This window comes from Orcinus orca, chromosome 17 (assembly GCF_937001465.1).
Source record: "Orcinus orca chromosome 17, mOrcOrc1.1, whole genome shotgun sequence".
Classification (NCBI taxonomy): domain Eukaryota; kingdom Metazoa; phylum Chordata; class Mammalia; order Artiodactyla; family Delphinidae; genus Orcinus; species Orcinus orca.
In genome coordinates this window covers 24,451,046-24,468,889 of record NC_064575.1, presented here as the reverse complement: position 1 = coordinate 24,468,889, position 17,844 = coordinate 24,451,046, and the positions used below count along the sequence as shown (strand labels likewise).

General features: G+C 38.2%; 1 pseudogene; it reads left to right on the top strand.

Moving 5' to 3' along the window:
• The first annotated feature begins 2,279 nt into the window (after positions 1–2,279).
• LOC117203802 (fatty acid-binding protein 12-like) lies at positions 2,280–7,758 on the top strand (annotated as a pseudogene).
• Positions 7,759–17,844: the final 10,086 nt, after the last annotated feature.

Sequence of the window (17,844 nt, the reverse complement as noted above, 5' to 3'; positions counted from 1 at the left end):
ATGTCACCCACCACAGGAGTACCAGCACCCACCCCCTCAGATCATTCCTAGAACGGGGGTGCTGAGGGGGGCAGGGGGGGAGGGGTGTCTTGTGTGACCCGCTGAAGCAGTAGGAGAAGCCTGGACATCTGTTATGGTTAGGTCAGCTCAGCGTGTGGATGCAGGCTGAAAGTGAGCAGTGGTTTGCTTATACTCAGGTTGGGAGGGTACTTGAAAACCAGTGGTGAGAAAAATCGTCCCAATGGACAAAGCTCAGAGTGGTGCTCCTTTTACTCATTTTGTGTGGAGGGAGCAGTGGCCTGAGATGAGAATATACACATCCTCGTGGGTAGAGGGAATACAGTCTGATAGGCTGGTCAGGGGTTTGAAGGAAAAGGACTAAAAAATTGGAGACAAAGAAGTTTGGCATAAAGGAATATGGATGTACTTACAGGAAAGGGGATAATGTGTAAAGATCTTTAATACACATATTAATGGACACCAGAAAGCCTTCATCACAGAAAAGGCAGGAACAACCAATCAGATGCATGACTAGGCCAATGTACATTGGCTGGTCTTTGAACTGACACAGTGATCACAGGAACGGAGGGACCACGGGGGGCAGAGTTAGAGGCTGTGCCCGGGCTCTGGTCCATCGACATCTTTGAACGCCTAACCTGCCAGCAATGGACACAAACGCTGAGCTCCCAAAGTGACTTCTTTGGGGAGATGATTTTCTATAGGTGATTTTCCTTATGTTGGGGGATCAATGTGCATCCAACATATGAGGCAACACAGTGGACATTTTCTTGAAAAATCCAAGGAATTTTAACATCTTTGGTGCCTAATTTTAATCTCATTAGTACCTTCATAGATGAGTCATTTCCTGGAGTCAGCCTCAAGCCTATTCAATTGAGTGGGCATAACTTTACAAATAGTACACATTAATGTAAAAAAAAAAAACACATCATAACGTTGAACTGCCTAACACAGGAAAGGAAGAAAAACAGAAACAAACTATAGTATCCTTTCCAATTCTAGTTAGGACATTAAATCAACGTTGTCTGCAAAATTGCTTAGCCTCATATTAGGTGTATAATCCTAGTTGTTCCATAAATGTTTGTTGAATAATTTTCGGCAAGACCATTGGCCTGGATAAGTGTCTTTGCGGATATTTAGATAGTGGAAATTTAACATTTTAATGGGAATTGTTAGAGAATGTTGTATTTCCTTTCCTGTCTTAAAAAGATTTTAATTAATTTCACTTTTTCTTAATAACTCTGTGTCAGAATATGGACATCAAGCACTGCCTGGAATTAACAATGATGTCCTTGGGACTGATGGTATGGGTAAGGCTGTGCTTGTCTTGTAAGTTATCCTTTAGAGACTCCTTTTCTTTAGTTGGTGTATTTACTATTATATTTCATTTCCTCTGTTCTGATTCCTTACAGATATCCATGGACATCAAAGTGTTAAAGTCAAGGTTGAAAGGAGCAGAATTCAGCCTAGATTAAGGGGGATTTACTAAGAAGATATTTGGTGTTCCCATGGCAATGATGACTATCTAAGCTTATGCGAAACTGAGCTGGCATATGGAAAAGCATCAATAACAAGTCTTTGTATGTTTGTGTATATAACAAAATCTCTTTGCTTCTTTTTATTTTATTTTTAATTGAAGTATAGTTTCTGTATTTCCTTCTTTTTTCTCTGCTTCATTCTTTTGCTCAATATGTACATGACTTAAAATGATTTTTCTAGCCCTGACTAAACTTAGCTTTTTGGTTCAAATGCCAAATGTCATCTCTGAAGTTTCTCTGGTTTTTAGTTCAAAGTATCAAAACTGAGAATACGATAAGCTTGCTAAACATCTGATAAATTGGCTTTTTTTTCTAGATCATCCTTGCTCAGAGAAAGATCTGGAGCTTAGGGGCCCTATGGCATAAACACAGCTGCCTAGGTTTACCCCTTACACATTGCTCTGTGTGTGCGGCAGTTCTTAGGGAAGGAACTAGAGAGAATTTGTAACATCCAGTTTTGATCCTAAATTAGAGATGGAAAAGTTATATCTAGTTCTGCTAAAATCTGTACCATGTTCCATTTTCATCCTGAGTTACATATGAGAGAGCTTTCCAGCTTTGGATGGTTTGATGGGAAGTTGACAGGGATTAGAGTGTCTTATATTTTTCCCTGACTTTTCTGCACTATCTACCAGAATTGTATTAAAAACAGGTTCCAACACTATTTCAGGGAACATACTCATTCATATGATGCTATTTTTCTTTAAAGTCAGCTTAAGCAGAATGGTTGATCAGTTCCAGGGAACACGGAAATCCATTCCTTGAGAAAATTTTGACCATATGAAAGAACTGGGTAAGCCATATTTACTTGCATATCATAGCAAGTACAAAGGGGAGCTTTTGGACTTCCCTGGTGGCGCAGTGGTTGAGAGTCCGCCTGCTGATGCAGGAGACACGGGTTCGTGCCCCTTTCCTGGAAGATCCCACATACCGCGGAGCGGCTGGGCCCGTGAGCCCTGGCCGCTGAGCCTGCGCGTCCGGAGCCTGTGCTCCGCAACGGGAGAGACCACAACAGTGAGAGGCCCGCGTACCGCAAAAAAAAAACAACAAAAAAAAACGGAGCTTTGATAGCACAGAACTTACTCTGTATGAACCCCTCCCTTCAGTTTTTCACACAGAAACAATAAATATTAATTTAGCACCTAGATACAGTTCTGTGAAAAACTGGTTGAAATTGACATAACCCCTCCTCTCATGTAATTGACCATGGATTTACATAGATTAAACATGCATGTGCCATATACTAAATGGCAAATGATTTCAATAAATGATTTTAAACAAAAAGTCACAATTATTTAAAAAAATGATCATTTTGCAAACATTTGCTCTAAATTTGCTGAGGATTTTCAGAATAGATCTTGTGTTCCAGTTTCTGATGACTGCTGGCATTCCTTGGCATGTGGCCACAACACTTCAATCTTTGCTCCTATTGTCACATTTTCTCCTCTTCTGTAGTTTAATATCCCTCTTCCTCTTCTTACAAGGAAAATTTCTTCTTATACAGAAATTTGTGACTATATTTAGGGTCAACCTGGATAATCCAGGGTAATCTCCCTATTTCAACATCCTTAAATTAGCCATATTTGCAGAGTCCCCTTTGGCATATAAAGTAACATTCACAGGTTTCAGGGACTAGGACGTGAGTATCTTTGGGAACAATTTTCCAACCTGTCATATCTTGCCATCATGTTTCACAATATGAATTCCATGAACCATGTTACAGTGTCTCTCCAATGTATCTTCTCTTAGAAATTTAACTTAGGTATTGAAGTATATGTAATACTATTTCCATAGAATATACTCCTACATGTACTGTACAAAGTTGTGTGTGCAATGATGTTCACTACAGCATTATTTGTAATACCAACAAAAAAGGAAACAACAAAATGTCCATCAATAAGGGGACAGATAAATAAATATTAGTATGTATAGAATTTTTAATAGTGACAATGGTTGTATAACATTGTGAATGTACTTAATTGTACACTTTAAAATGGTTAAAATGGTCAATTTTATGTTATATGTATTTTACCACAGTAAAAATACGTAATAGAAAAAACAAACCCTATACATGTGAACATGTAAGAATGTAAGGGAAGAAATAAAGATCTGGAAGAATCCTTTAAACTGGGAGAAGAGTTTGAGGAAATCACACCAGGTGGCCATAAAACTAAGGTGAGACCATCAACATTCTTTCAGATAAATTTCATAAGAATGTTAATTTTGAAATCATCCCAAGTAAGTAAGCAGTTATAGCAAACATATCTAAAATCTGTGTTAGATTAATTTTGGGCTTAAGCCTAGGTCTGAGGATCTCAAATTTTAATACACACAATAAATCTCTCGGAATGTTTGTAAAAAATACCTACCTCTAGGTCTCATCCCAGAGGCTCTGATATCTGGGGCCAGTACCTGAAAACTGTATTTTTAACAATTCTAATGCAGATGCTTAGCAGAACACATTTTGAGAATTATTTCTTTAGCTTGTTCTCTCAGAAACAAAACTTCTACCTTTCTATTTTGCAGCAGTTTTCCACACATAGAATTACAATGAATAAAACTTGTATTAGCCAGTATAGGTGAGGTCATATCAATCACAGTAACAAATTATCCACAAGCTCTCAGTGGCTTACACATTTGGAGTTCTAACTCATAGTACATATTCAGTGTTGTGGTGGAGTTGGGGAAGTTTCTCTGTGGGGGGAGAAGGGGGGCAAGAAATGGGGGCATAAGGTATCTGCCCCTCTTAATTTCTCCAGGGCCCAGGCCAAAGGAGGTTCAACTATCTTATAGTTGGGCCATCTGAAGTTTGTGTTCTCAGTCAGCAAGATTGAGAAAGACACACTGGGCTTTTTATTGCCTCAGCCTGGAAGTGACACACACAGTTTCACTCATCTTACGGGCTCCAAATTGAATACACAATTTATTTATATATTTTTTGTTTATTGTCTGTTCCCCCAAACTAGAATGTAAGATCTTCAAAGAAAGAATTTCTTGCCTCTTCTGTTTTACAGAACCCAGTGTTTGTTACATAATGTTTGCTCAATAAATATTTATCATCTGAACAAATACACTCAATAGAGGATTGTTAAACAATATGGAGGGTGAGGTTCTAACAAAAGGAACTGAGTACCACATTATCAGATAGTTCTTAAATAATATGAGACTTCAAATTCCTGTATAATATCAAATGGAAGAAGAATTTTGACCAAAAGTGTTTAATAAAGATGCCTATAGTAAATTAAAAATCTACTAGAATAAAAAGGCTGAAAATTATAGGAGAACAGAAGGAAAATTTGGTGACCATCATTATCTCTGTCACGGGACAGACTGTAAATAATTTTGGTAGAAGGCCCAACTTGGTAGATGTGTAAACTCTGAGATGTATGCTTCCCAATGATTATATACTATGGTATTGCACTAGAGTAGAGTTTAACCAGAGATATCTCTAAACTTTGTGGAGCAAGATGCAGACTCTGGCTCAGAACTGCTTGAGTGTGAATCCCACCTCTGCCACCAATCAACCATGTGACTCTGGGCAAGTCACAGACTTTTGCTGACTCAGTCTTTTCATTTGCAGAAGGGGATTATTATAGTACTTATGTCATAAAACTGTTGTGAGGATTACATGGGTTAATATATTAATACTCTTGAAGACTGCCTTACACAATAAATAGTGCTACGTAAGTGGTAGTTACTGTTGTTGTTGTGATTATTATTAACATTATTTTTATTGTGTTGGCCAAAAAGTTTGCTTGGGTTTTTCCATAAGCTGTTACAGAATATATTGTTGAGGTAAGAAGAGGAAATGTGATCTTACAGTAGGGGTTTGAATTAGCTTCATGTGCATTTTTAAGGTTGAAACTTACCTGTGATTCTTTATGCAGAAAGATAATACTTGGCCTATACAATAAAATATTTTAAAAAATCTTTACTTACTCAAGATATTTTGTTTTCACTCATAAAACTTTTTCTATCCCCAGAAGAATCAGCCAACAAAATTATTGTTGACAGAGGCTTAAAATAAATGGAATTGTAAACACCATTCTAAAGCTACCTGAGAGTATCACAAGAGTTGAAAAGAATTTGGCACCTGATAAAATTTTAGAGTTCAAATATGACAGTCTGAGCTGAATTTGGTCTTCCCTGTTTTTTGGGGTTTTTTTTTGCGGTACGTGGACCTCTCACTGTTGTGGCCTCTCCCGTTGCGGAGCACAGGTTCCGGACGCGCAGGCTCAGTGGCCATGGCTCACGGGCCCAGCCGCTCCACGCATGTGGGATCTTCCCGGACCGGGCCACAAACCCGTGTCCCTTGCATTGGCAGGCGGACTCTCAACCACTCTTTGATTCAGGTTCAGGACTGGGATGGGAAAGAAACCACCATCAGGAGGAAGCTAGTGGATGGGAAAATGGTAAGGGTGAGTGAGCTGTTTCTCATTATTTTTTTCACCTACTCCAACACCTATATATAAAATCACTCAGATAGCTTGCTCTAAAACAGTGGTAGTGAATGTAATTTTTCGTTTCCTCTTGCTCTATAAGAATGGGAGAGGAGGAATATTGGCAGATAAATGTATGATCATAAAGATTATAAAATGTGCAAGGATTGAGAAAGTAAAAAACTAGAATTTAAAAAATTGTCTTGCCTAATTCTTTGATTGGCGTGGAAGTGAAAACAAGCATGTATTTGTGCAAGAAAGATTTCAACAGGGACTGAGAGTTGTTGCTGATCCTCTGCTCCACAACAGGATGAATTTCTTAGCGTTTTCCAGATCAACACCAACCAAAAGCATGAAAAGGACATTTTAACTAGGGAAGCAAAGCTTAAGTGTTGTCTGTTTGATGTCTGGACACAAATAAAAACTAACATTTATGTGGCTATGATGTCGCCATGTTTTCATGTATTACTTACCCAATTTTCATAATAGTCCTGTCAAATAAGATTATTTAGCCCATTTAACAGGTGAGAAAATTAAGAGTCAGACACTGACTTACCTAAGGATATTTGGCTAGGAAAATGTGGTAGTGTTGGGATTAAAATCCAGGTTGGCTTAATTCCAAAGTCTATACTTTTTTGAGTCTATCCTGCTCCCTCTCAGGACGGCTTCCCAGGTCATCTTTCTCACTTGTACAAAGTGGAGGGAAATATGTCCATGATTCTTCTCTTCCCAAACCCCACCTCCACCAAAATGAATAAAAATAATTTTGGACATAATATAAAATAGTTCTTTCTAAGGGAATATGCAAGAATTGTGTGAAGTTAAAACAAAAAATCTATCCTCATTTCTTAACATAGGAATATTTTTCTTTCAACAAGGAAGAGCACATTTCATTATAAAGTAAGAAGTGGAAGACTAAGGCTAATTGATTTTATTGATGACAGTAATCATTAAACAGATAGGTTTTATAGCTCATTAGAAAAAATACTAGATTCAGAATCTGAAGACATGGATTTCCACATCTGCCTTCAGTACTTATATGACCTTGGAAAAGTCATTTATCCTTTCCAAGATTCAGCTTTCAAAATGTAGAAAATGTTTTCTTTTTTTTTCTTTTGGAGAGAATTAAATACCATCATGTACATATCAATGTTCTGAAAACCATGAAACACTGTATTGATGTAAATTATTATGTGAAAAATATAGAGTATGTAAAACTCTACAAAAATGCCTCAGTATAGGCATTTAAAAATGTTTTAATGGAGATTTCAAATTCCTATAAATATGCTTTTATATATATATATAATATACAAATATATATATACACACACATTTATATACCACATGTCATGTGCAACATATATATGATTTGCCATGTATATATATACATATATATGTGTATATATATGTATATATATATGTGTGTATATATATATATATATACATATATATATACTCTAAGTAGAATGTTACTTTATCACAAGTAAAATATTCTGTTTCATTAGTGCCAAATCTCATATATGTATATATGGCAAAATCACTCAGCCAATAGTTACGATTTATGGTTGTCTATAAAGATCTCTTTTCCAGATTTTTAAGGAATGTATGGATGGATAGTAGTTTGTATTTTTCTAAATGCCAATTTCACCAAGAGTACTGAAATGTCTTATCCTTTGTTTGCCTTCTAGGAAAGTGCTGTGAACAATGTTGTCTGCATTTGAACATATGAGAGAGTACAAACAAACTCAGTCTCAAACTCTTAGGCACTCTCAAACTGTGATCCAAACTGCCGAGGTTGTTTAAATAAAAATATTATGACTGCTAATATGAGGGAAACTTTGCACAAACATCAACAATTTTGTTTGCCCTGTCGAATATGTCTGTGTCTAATAGTACCTTGGCATTGGCAGCTATGAGAAACCAGGATGATACATCCTATTTATTTCAGGGCTGCTATAATATATTTGGGCAGACACTTCATGCTGATTTTTTTTTCTCATTGGACATGTGTTAATCTTTTAAATTCAACATGATCTGAACTATATTGCGAAAATAATACTAATTTTTTAATAAACTAGTTGGGACATAGTTTAACTCACGGGTTATATCTCAGCTGTATGTGGAAGGGTAATAAACAGGTTTGAAACCAGAGAAATAACTGATAATCTAATATAATACCAAACTATTTTTACAGAGAACACGATAGTCACTACCTCCATCACTGAAAACCAACATGAAGGAAAATATTCTATTTTATTAGCACCAAATAAAAGAGGCCAGAGAGAGATTTTAGACCAGAGAGACATTTTAGAAACCATGTGGACTGATCCTTTATCTTGTAGATGGAGAAACAGGCCCAAATTGATAAAGTATACATGTCAATATCACCCCAACGGTTTCAGGAAGAACTGGAAATAAGAATCCATGTTTCCTAATTAATTACCTCACAGTCATAATAAAGGGAATTTAGGTAGAAACAGGTTCACAGTGCAGAGTTATGAATCAAATACAACACTACATCAAACTAAGGAATACACAAGCTTCCCTTCACCTTAAAATGTGTGGCAGGATGCCACAGCTAAGTCCAGGTGAGGACGTGGGTTCTGACCATTTGAACTCGTGGCCTGTCACTACTTCTTTGCCTGCATTGATCTATACGTGGTGACACTCCGGAGAAGTGAGAAAAGTGCTTGCTTATTGTGGGTGTACTGAAACGATGCAGAAGACAATGCAAGGCATAGAAAAACATTCTCTGAGCTTCCTGGACTGGACAGAGGAAGGAGTCCAGACAGAGGCTGAGAGAGTGGTTTCCCTGGGACCCAGTAGGTTGTAAATGTGGGCAGCTCTGTGGCAGGGCCCAGGTAACAGTTGCTGCACAGACATGGGAAAGAGCCTTCTCCCCATTGGAGAGGAATCCAGCACCGCTCTGACACCTCAAGGGTCAGTGGCTATGGGACCTTCACAAACAGTGCTTCTGTCTTTGGTATGAGGGTTCCTTGTCTGCATTAGCAAGGGGTAGTCTCACAGGCAGTAGGAGCCCATGCAGGAAGCCTTGAGGTGAAGTGATAGGTATCAGGTACAAGCAGAACACAGGACACCCTGATGACTCCCAGGCATTTGGATATGGATGTTAATATGATTTTATTTGTCAACAATCTGATGAAGTCTACAGACTTTAGGGTACTCCAAATACACACACACACACACACACACACACACACACAAATACAACTGAAGCAAGCAAAAGTTTTCAGGGGAGGTTGACAGCCCACCTTCTTCTCACCCCTTCACCTGACTGAAAATCATTAAAATAGAAGGTCACTCACAGTGGCTAATGGACATGGAATATCCCTCAGGTATGGTTGGGCAATCCATCCAAAACCAAATCCATCAAGTCTACCACTGCTCTAAGGTGATGTTGTAATTCAGGATTTATTGCACACTCCAGGCATTGCGTGAGAACTGGTTATGGAAGGAGAGCTAAGTCGTGTTCACTGTCCTTGATTGACTCGGAAGAAAAGGGATCTGTTGGAAAGTATCATATCAGCACGCTAATCTCAGGGAATTTATCAATATAAATACAGATGGTTCATGATTTTTCACCTTTCAGTGGTGTGAAAGAGATACACATTCAGTAGAAACTGTACTTCAAATTTTGAATTTTGATCTTTTCCCCAGGCTAGTCATATGCATTTTGATACTCTCTCATGATGCTAGGCAGAGCAGTGAGCCTCATCTGTCAGCCACGGGATCGGGAGAGGAAACAACCAATATATTTACAACCCTCTGTACCCACACAACCATTCTGTTTTTCACTTTCAATACAGTATTCAATAAATTACATGAGATATTCCATACTTTATTATAAAATGGGCTTTATGTTAGATGAATTTGCCCAACTATAAGCTAATGTAAGTGCTCTGAGCACATTTAAAGTAGGCTAGGCTAAGCTATGATGTTTGGTAAGGTAGATGCATTCAGTCCATTTTTGACATGATGTTTTGACTTATGATGAGTTTATCAGCATGTAACTCTATCATAAGTCAAGGAAGGTCTGTAACAGATTGTAAAACAAATGTTTCCACCTAGAAAAAGGAAGATCTAATACCACTTTCTTGGTGAATAACTTTCTTGCTCAGAGGGAACGAATATTAACAATAGGATGGCAGGAGCAGAAAGGATGAGGACAGTCTTGGTGGGAGAAGAACAGGTGGACCCTGTGTCCTACTTTACTTCTGTCCTAGAGTGCAGCCTTCTGTGCTGCGGCCTCAGAGCAGTTTGCACCAATTCAGTTCAAGTCAGTGATCATTATTCAGGATATTTAGGGAATGTGAAGTTATTCCTAGAGAGGTATAATCTGACCTGTACTTCCTAAGCTGGGAAAGGTTTTTAAAAAATCAAAACTTAAAAAAAATTTTTAAGTTTTTTTAAAAAATGGATTAAAAAAAAATCATACTCTTTGATTCAGATTTGGCCAAAATATTACCAGAATAGAAATCAGAAAACCACTGACTACAGAAAAGGAGGATATTTAGGTCTTATTTAAACAGTGGAATTAACAAATGTTGAATATTTTCTATCTGGTAAATATGTTTGGGAAAATTATGTTCCATTTGAATAATTCAGTTGACAATAATCTGAGATGGAAAATAGAATAACAATAATAATAGCAGACTGTTTTTTCAGTAGTTATTAATTGCCAGACACCGTGTTTAGCACTTTCTGTGCAGACCTCATCTTCTTTCTCTTCTGTGAAGTCTTAACAAAAGTATAAACTAAAACTCAGGGAGGTTAAATATTTTGCCTGAAGTTCCTCAGCTCATCAATACCATGGTCAAAGTTCAAAGCTACTTGTCTGTGACTCCAAGTCTATGTTCTTTAACCATGATGCCAGAATGCCTCTCCCAGAAATCAAGATGAAATTATTAGAGTTTCTTTTAAAGTCTTTCTATGTAAAAATAAGATAAATAAATGCATAGTTAAAACCATTAACCTGAACTTGTAAAGCCTGAGAAACCTACCCTACGTAAACTCTCATGCCCTCAATGTTTTAAAAAGATTACCTTTTAGGGCTTCCCTGGTGGCGCAGTGGTTGAGAGTCCGTCTGCCGATGCAGGGCACACGGGTTCGTGCCCCGGTCCGGGAAGATCCCACACGCCGCGGAGCGGCTGGGCCCGTGAGCCATGGCCGCTGAGCCTGCGTGTCCGGAGCCTGTGCTCCGCAACGGGAGAGGCCACAACAGTGAGAGGCCTGCGTACCGCAAAAAAAAAAAAAAAAAAAAAGATGACCTTTTGGAGCTGAAGATTTAAGAAGCAAAACAGGAAAACCATGACTAATCTATCACCTGTATGAGAGACAGATTTGTCAGAAAATTCTTGCTCAATGTACTAAAGAAAAGGAATAAAATCTAAGATTCTGAGACCAGAGGAGCTGACTAAGAGAAATGGAGGTCTAGTAAGTTTTAGCTTAGCATTTGTAGATGAGAAGTATGTTTAAGTATCAGTGGAGAATATTGTTACATGCTATGAATTTGGGAAATTTTCACATTGACACAGTGTGGAGAAGTCATGGAAAGATGCTTCTAGCACTAAGCAGGGCTCTGAGGCTCATAAAATAGAATTTGTCATTTAAGAGACTGGTGAACTGAGGTGCCCTTGACAACAGAGGTGACCAGGTCTTGTCTGTGGTTGTCCCAGATCTGACTGCCCTCTGATGTGTGGTGTGGATTTGCTCTTAGCAATGGCTATAGACCATTGGGAATCTTATAGACAAAATGAAAGGAAAACTAAAGTCACTAGTCTAAACCTGCTCTGAGCTGAATTGTTGATGAGATTTGACATTTAATAAAATGAATATACTGAATCCAGTCCAGCACCAGATGCAAACATGACTCTTGCTGACAGAAAGAGACTCACTTAAGCCTTATGGCAAAGAATTATACCTTCCATTTTTTGTGATATGAGCACTTCTTTGCATACCCTGCAAAACTTATTGATCTAATTTAGTCATGGGCAGTTTTCAAACACTTTTTTAAATTAATAGACACTTTTGCCAAATAAATTCTGTGCAGAGCCCTAATGTATACAACAGATCAATGCCAAACCCTTCTGCTTGTGCAGGCTGTCCCAGAATCCCATGCATGATTCCATCTGCCTTTCCCATGTTCCAGGAAGGCTCTAGAGGACACCTTTAACTCACTTCCTGTCTGCTGATAGCAACATTCATGAGAGACCCGTGGGGTTGGGACCCAGATTTCTGAGGAGGAGACTCCAGATGGCTGGGGCTGGCTTCTCTGATGTGGTGAAATGAGGTTGGTTCTGAGAGGGTTGGAAAACTGAACTGAAAACAGTTGCAGCTACTGGAACCTACTGCTGCTGGCAGTCTGAAGGAATATTGCTGGGGTCGTGCTGATAGGAACAAAAAACATGACATTTGAGTAAAGCTATGAGGAAGTTAAGGAATGAGCCAGTCATTTAAGCCGATCAATTAGGAAGTTGAAACCATATTCCAAGCATGTGATGATGTGACTTGCAATGGAGATGGCAGTGGGGGCGACAAGAAGTTGTGGGATTTGGGATTTAGTTCCAGAGTTAACAGAATTTACTGATGGGTTGAATTTGAAAGAAGGAGAGAGCTAAGGGTGATTTAAAACATTTTGGTCTTAGATTTTAGAGAGATACATGTTACTAAGTGACATTACATCTAAGCTATGCCATACAATTGTCTGATTTTATAAATTCACTGGAAAACTGAACACGGTATGAAAATCAACTAAACTGGTTCATTTATTTATTTAGAAAACATTAGAGACTTTCTTCTTGGCCAAGATGGAGTAGCAGGGGTCAGATTTACTTCCCACCTGAAACAATAGAAAACCACACACAAGATATGAAACAGTGGTTTTTAAGACACAGGACTTCAGAAAAATCAAACAGTAATCCCTAAGAGAAGGGAAACAATAAGGTGAACTCATTCACTGCCCCAGTCTCTTCATATACTCAGGGGGTACCAACACCAGCTCAGCAGCATATGCCCTCTACTCAGAAGTCTGAATCCCAGCTTCATGGGACACCTCCTCAAACCTTTAAAATGGTAAAACCCCAGTCTTCTTCCTTTGCTCCTGCAGCTATAGGGGTAGTAGCTAAATCCTGCTGTTGACTATCTCTGTGTTATCTCTGTGTGACTTTTTTAGTTCTCTACTACCAGCTTCAACAATTCCTTATATTAAAATCTCTCTGCTGTGTGATTTCTACTTGTTCTGACTGGGATAGAATGCCTACTATGTGTCAAGCGACATACTAGGTCATTTATACTTAAGTCTTACAGAAGTTAAATAATTTCCCCAAGATTTTGGAGACGCTAATGGCACATCCAGGATTCAAGTCTACCTCATTGTAAAGGCTTTGTTCTAAATCACTAAGTAACACTGCAGCTGGATAAAAAGCTTTGAAAGTAAAGTAAGGCTTTCGGCATTACTTCTGAGATTCTGCCTAAGCCAGGATTATTTCTAATTATGTGTTACTTTTTACTTCAAAAGATGTTGAAGGCTAGAAAAGGATAGAGAAGGAATGGAAGAATAATTTAATCTCAAGAATTCTATAACTATTATTTCAATGCCTATAGTAAAGTATTGGGACTTTCTGTTTATTTTTTGGCAATGGTAACCCTGGAATACCAAGCACAAATTTATCAAATGTGAAACATCGGAGCTCTTACATGCAAGATGTAATATCTTGTGTTTGGCAATCTTTATTTTGTCTCTTCCCTTGAGGAGAGTCTAAAATGTGTTTCAAAATAGTAAAGTCCTGGTAAGCCCCCAGCTTGCAATAGAACAGTTCAGGTCAGCATAATTTTCAGTCTAGATTCCAGCTCTTTTCTTCCCTTGCAGTACTACCCTTCATTTTTTCTTCATTTGTTTGTTTCTTAGAGAGTTACCATTTCCTGCACAAATGTAGGAATACGGAGAGGCAGCATGTTGTACTGATGGCTATCAGCATCTCAAGTCTCTATTCCCAGCACCCACCTCCATTCCCACTACTTAAGGATTGGCAAAGAGAAAAAGCTATGCCCTCTCCTACCTTAGGACCTCAAATACATGTTCTTAAAGAACAATGTTATAAAGATGGAGATATGAATTATCTAAATGAACTTGTATTCATACTATACTACATGTGCAGATTAGATAAAAAGAAAGTTTGAGACTTTACTTCTAGCCATGGTGTAGTGACAAGGATCTGGGTTTACCTTTGCACCATAAATGGCTAGAATACTGGACAAAGTACATGAAGCAGCTATTTTTATATATTGAATTTACAGGACATACAGGGCCATGATGTTTTAGAGGAGGTAAACACTTGAGGGGAGATCCCACCATTGTCCCAGTTTTCTGCCTGGGGACACTTCCCCAATGGGAGTGCATGGAGGGGAATCACAAAAAGAGTACAGTGGTCTCACTGAGTTGAGAAGACAGAGATGGGAAGGTAGGGAGTTTGAGGCAGCTGGAAGATGTGGGGCAGGGTTCTGGTGAGGAAAGATTTACAGAAAAAAAGGCTCTAGAAATCTGCTTTAAAGTTCTTCTACATTCTTGGCAAAATCCTCAGCTGCTCATGCATAGAATAAAACTTCAGAGGCCAGGGAAAGAATTACCAGAGGGCTGTAAACTGACAACTCAGAGAGTTCATACAGGGCAGGGAGTTGTTTAAGCTCTTGCCAGAATGGAGATCTTTGGTATTCAGTTATGGGTCAGAGAGACCCCAGAAAGGTCTTCTGTTGGTACTAGAGCTAAACTATCCCCAGAATAAAGGTGAGGTTAGACCCACCTTAACAAAGGTTAAAAAAATCCTTGCAAGGATTAAGCTGATCTGCCAGTAACTCAAATTTCTGTGAGAACAAAGATCAATACACTTTGAAGGAAAACAACATTCAGGTACTCAACAATGTTACATTCACTATGTCCATGCATCCAGTCAAAAATTATTAAACACAACAAGAAAAAGGGATGGAAAATGAGATCTATAGTGAGGAAAAAAAATTCGTCAGTAGTAACAGACCCAGAGATAACAGAGATGAGGCAACTAGCAGACAAAGAATTTAAGATTGCTTCAAAATATATTAATACTGACATACCTTGGAGATATTGTGGGTTTGCTTCCAGACCACCACAATAAAGAAAATATCTCAATAAAGTGAGTCACACACTTTTTTCATTTCCTAATGCATATAAAAGTTAAATTTACACTATTGTAAATTTAATAGACAGTGGTCTATTAAGTGTGCAATAGCATATGCCTAAGAAAACAATGTACATACCTTAATTAAAAAATAATGCCATTGAAAAAAAGGCTCTAATAGATTTTCTCAATGAAGGATTGCCATAAAACTTTAATTTGTAAAAACGAAAAATACAGTGTCTGCAAAGTGCAATAAAGAAAAGCACAATAAAATGAGGTATGCCTATATGCTGAAATGCTAAATGATTTAATGAAAACCTGAGCATAATGAGGAGATAAATGGAAAATAAAGCTTCTGGCAATGAAAAGTACACCACCTGAAATTAACATTTGCAGGATAGTTTAAGAACAGTTTAGAAACTGCAGAAGAAAAGATGAGTGAACTTGAAGACATAGCAATAGAATCTATCCAGATTGAAGCATGGAGAGAAATGAAGACTGGAAACTGCTTTTGGCTAAAGAGAGCTCCCAAGTTTAAACACCTTTCAGGAAGGAGGGGCAGGCACAATCCAATGACTGTTTGCTATAAGGGTACAGTCATTCCAGGATGGGATCACAGCTGTGAGTCTTTAGAAGCCTACACCCCTGAAGCTGGGATGGATGTGTGCCTCAGTCCTAAAAGGGGGATAAAGCATACCTTTTATTTTAAACAATCTTAGAATTGACTATGGAGGGGTACAAAAAACCTCTGATTTATGCAAATCCCTTATGTGAAAAACCATGTAAAAATACACAATAGACTTCTTTGCTTATTTTCCACACAAAGCCTTCCTCTGAATTCTCAAAATATTTTTAAAATTGATTTTTATTGGAGTATAGTTGATTTAAAATGCTGTGTTAGTTTCTGCTGTACAGCAAAGTGAATCAGTTATACATATACATACATCCACTTTTTTAGATTCTATTCCCATATAGGTCATTACAGAGTAGAGCTCTCTGTGCTATATGGAAGGTTTCTTTGTCTTTGTTTATTTTTTACACAGCAGGTTCTTATTAGTTACCTATTTTATACCTATTAGTGTATATATGTCAATTTCAATCTCCCACTTTATCCCACCACCATCACGCCCCACTCCAGCTTTCCCCCTTTGGTGTCCGTATGTTTGTTCTCTACATCTGTGTCTCCATTTCTGCCTTGCAAACCAGTTCATCTGTACCACTTTTCTAGATTCCACATATAAGTGTTAATATACAATATTTGTTTTTCTCTTTCTAACTTACTTCACTCTGTATGACAGTCTCTAGGTCCATCCACGTCTCTACAGATGACCCAATTTCATTCCTTTTTATGGCTGAATAATATTCCATTGTATGTATGTACCACATCTTCTTTATTTATTTGTCTGTCGATGGACATTCAGGCTGCTTCCATGACCTGACTATTGTAAATAGTGCTGCAATGAACATTGAGGTGCATGTGTCTTTCTGAATAATGGTTTTCTTGGTATACGTCCAGCAGTGGGATTGCTGGGTCATATGGTAGTTCTATTTTTAGTTTTTTAAGGAACCTCCATACTGTTCTCCATAGTGGCTGTATCAATTTACATTCCCACTAACAGTGCAAAAGTGTTCCCTTTTCTCCACACCCTCTCCAGCATTTGTTGTTTGTAGATTTTCTGATGATGCCCATTCTAACTGGTGTGAGGTGATACCTCATTGTAGTTTTGATTTGCATTTCTCTAATAATTAGTGATGTTGAGCAGCTTTTCATGTGCCTCTTGGCCAACTGTATGTCTTCTTTGGAGAAATGTCTATTTAGGCCTTCTGCCCATATTTTAATTGGGTTGTTTCCATTTTAAATATTGAGCTGCATGAGCTGTTTATATATTTTGGAGATTAATCCTTTGTCTGTTGATTCATTTGCAAATATTTTCTCCCATTCTGAGGGTTGCCTTTTCGTCTTGTTTATAGTTTCCTTTGCTGTGCAAAAGCTTTTAAATTTCATTAGGTTCCATTTGTTTATTCCATTACTCTAGGAGGTGGGTCAAAAAAGATCTTGGTGTGATTTATGTCAAAGAGTGTTCTTCCTACGTTTTCCTCTAAGAGTTTTATAGTGTCTGGTCTTACATTTAGGTCTTTAATCTATTTTGAGTTTATTTTTGTGTATGGTGTTAGAGAGTGTTCTAATTTCATTCTTTTACATGTAGGTGCCCAGTTTTCCCAGCACCACTTATTGAAGAGACTGTCTTTTCTCCATTGTATATCCTTGCCTCTTTTGTCATAGGTTAGTTGACCATAGGTGCATGGGTTTGTCTCTGGGTTTCTATCCTGTTCCATTGGTCTATATTTCTCTTTTTGTGCCAGTACCATATTGTCTTTTTTTTTTTTTTTTTTTTGCAGTACACAGGCCTCTCACCGTTGTGGCCTCTCCCATTGTGGAGCACAGACTCCGGATGCTCAGGCTCAGTGGCTGTGGCTCACGGGCCAGCTGCTCCGTGGCATGTGGGATCCTCCCAGACCGGGGCACAAACCTGTGGCCCCTGCATTGGCAGGCGGACTCTCAGCCACTGCACCACCAGGGAAGCCCCATAGTGTCTTGATTACTGTAGCTTTGAAGTATAGTCTGAAGTCAGAGAGTCTAATTCCTCCAGCTCCATTTTTTTCCCTCAAGATTGCTTT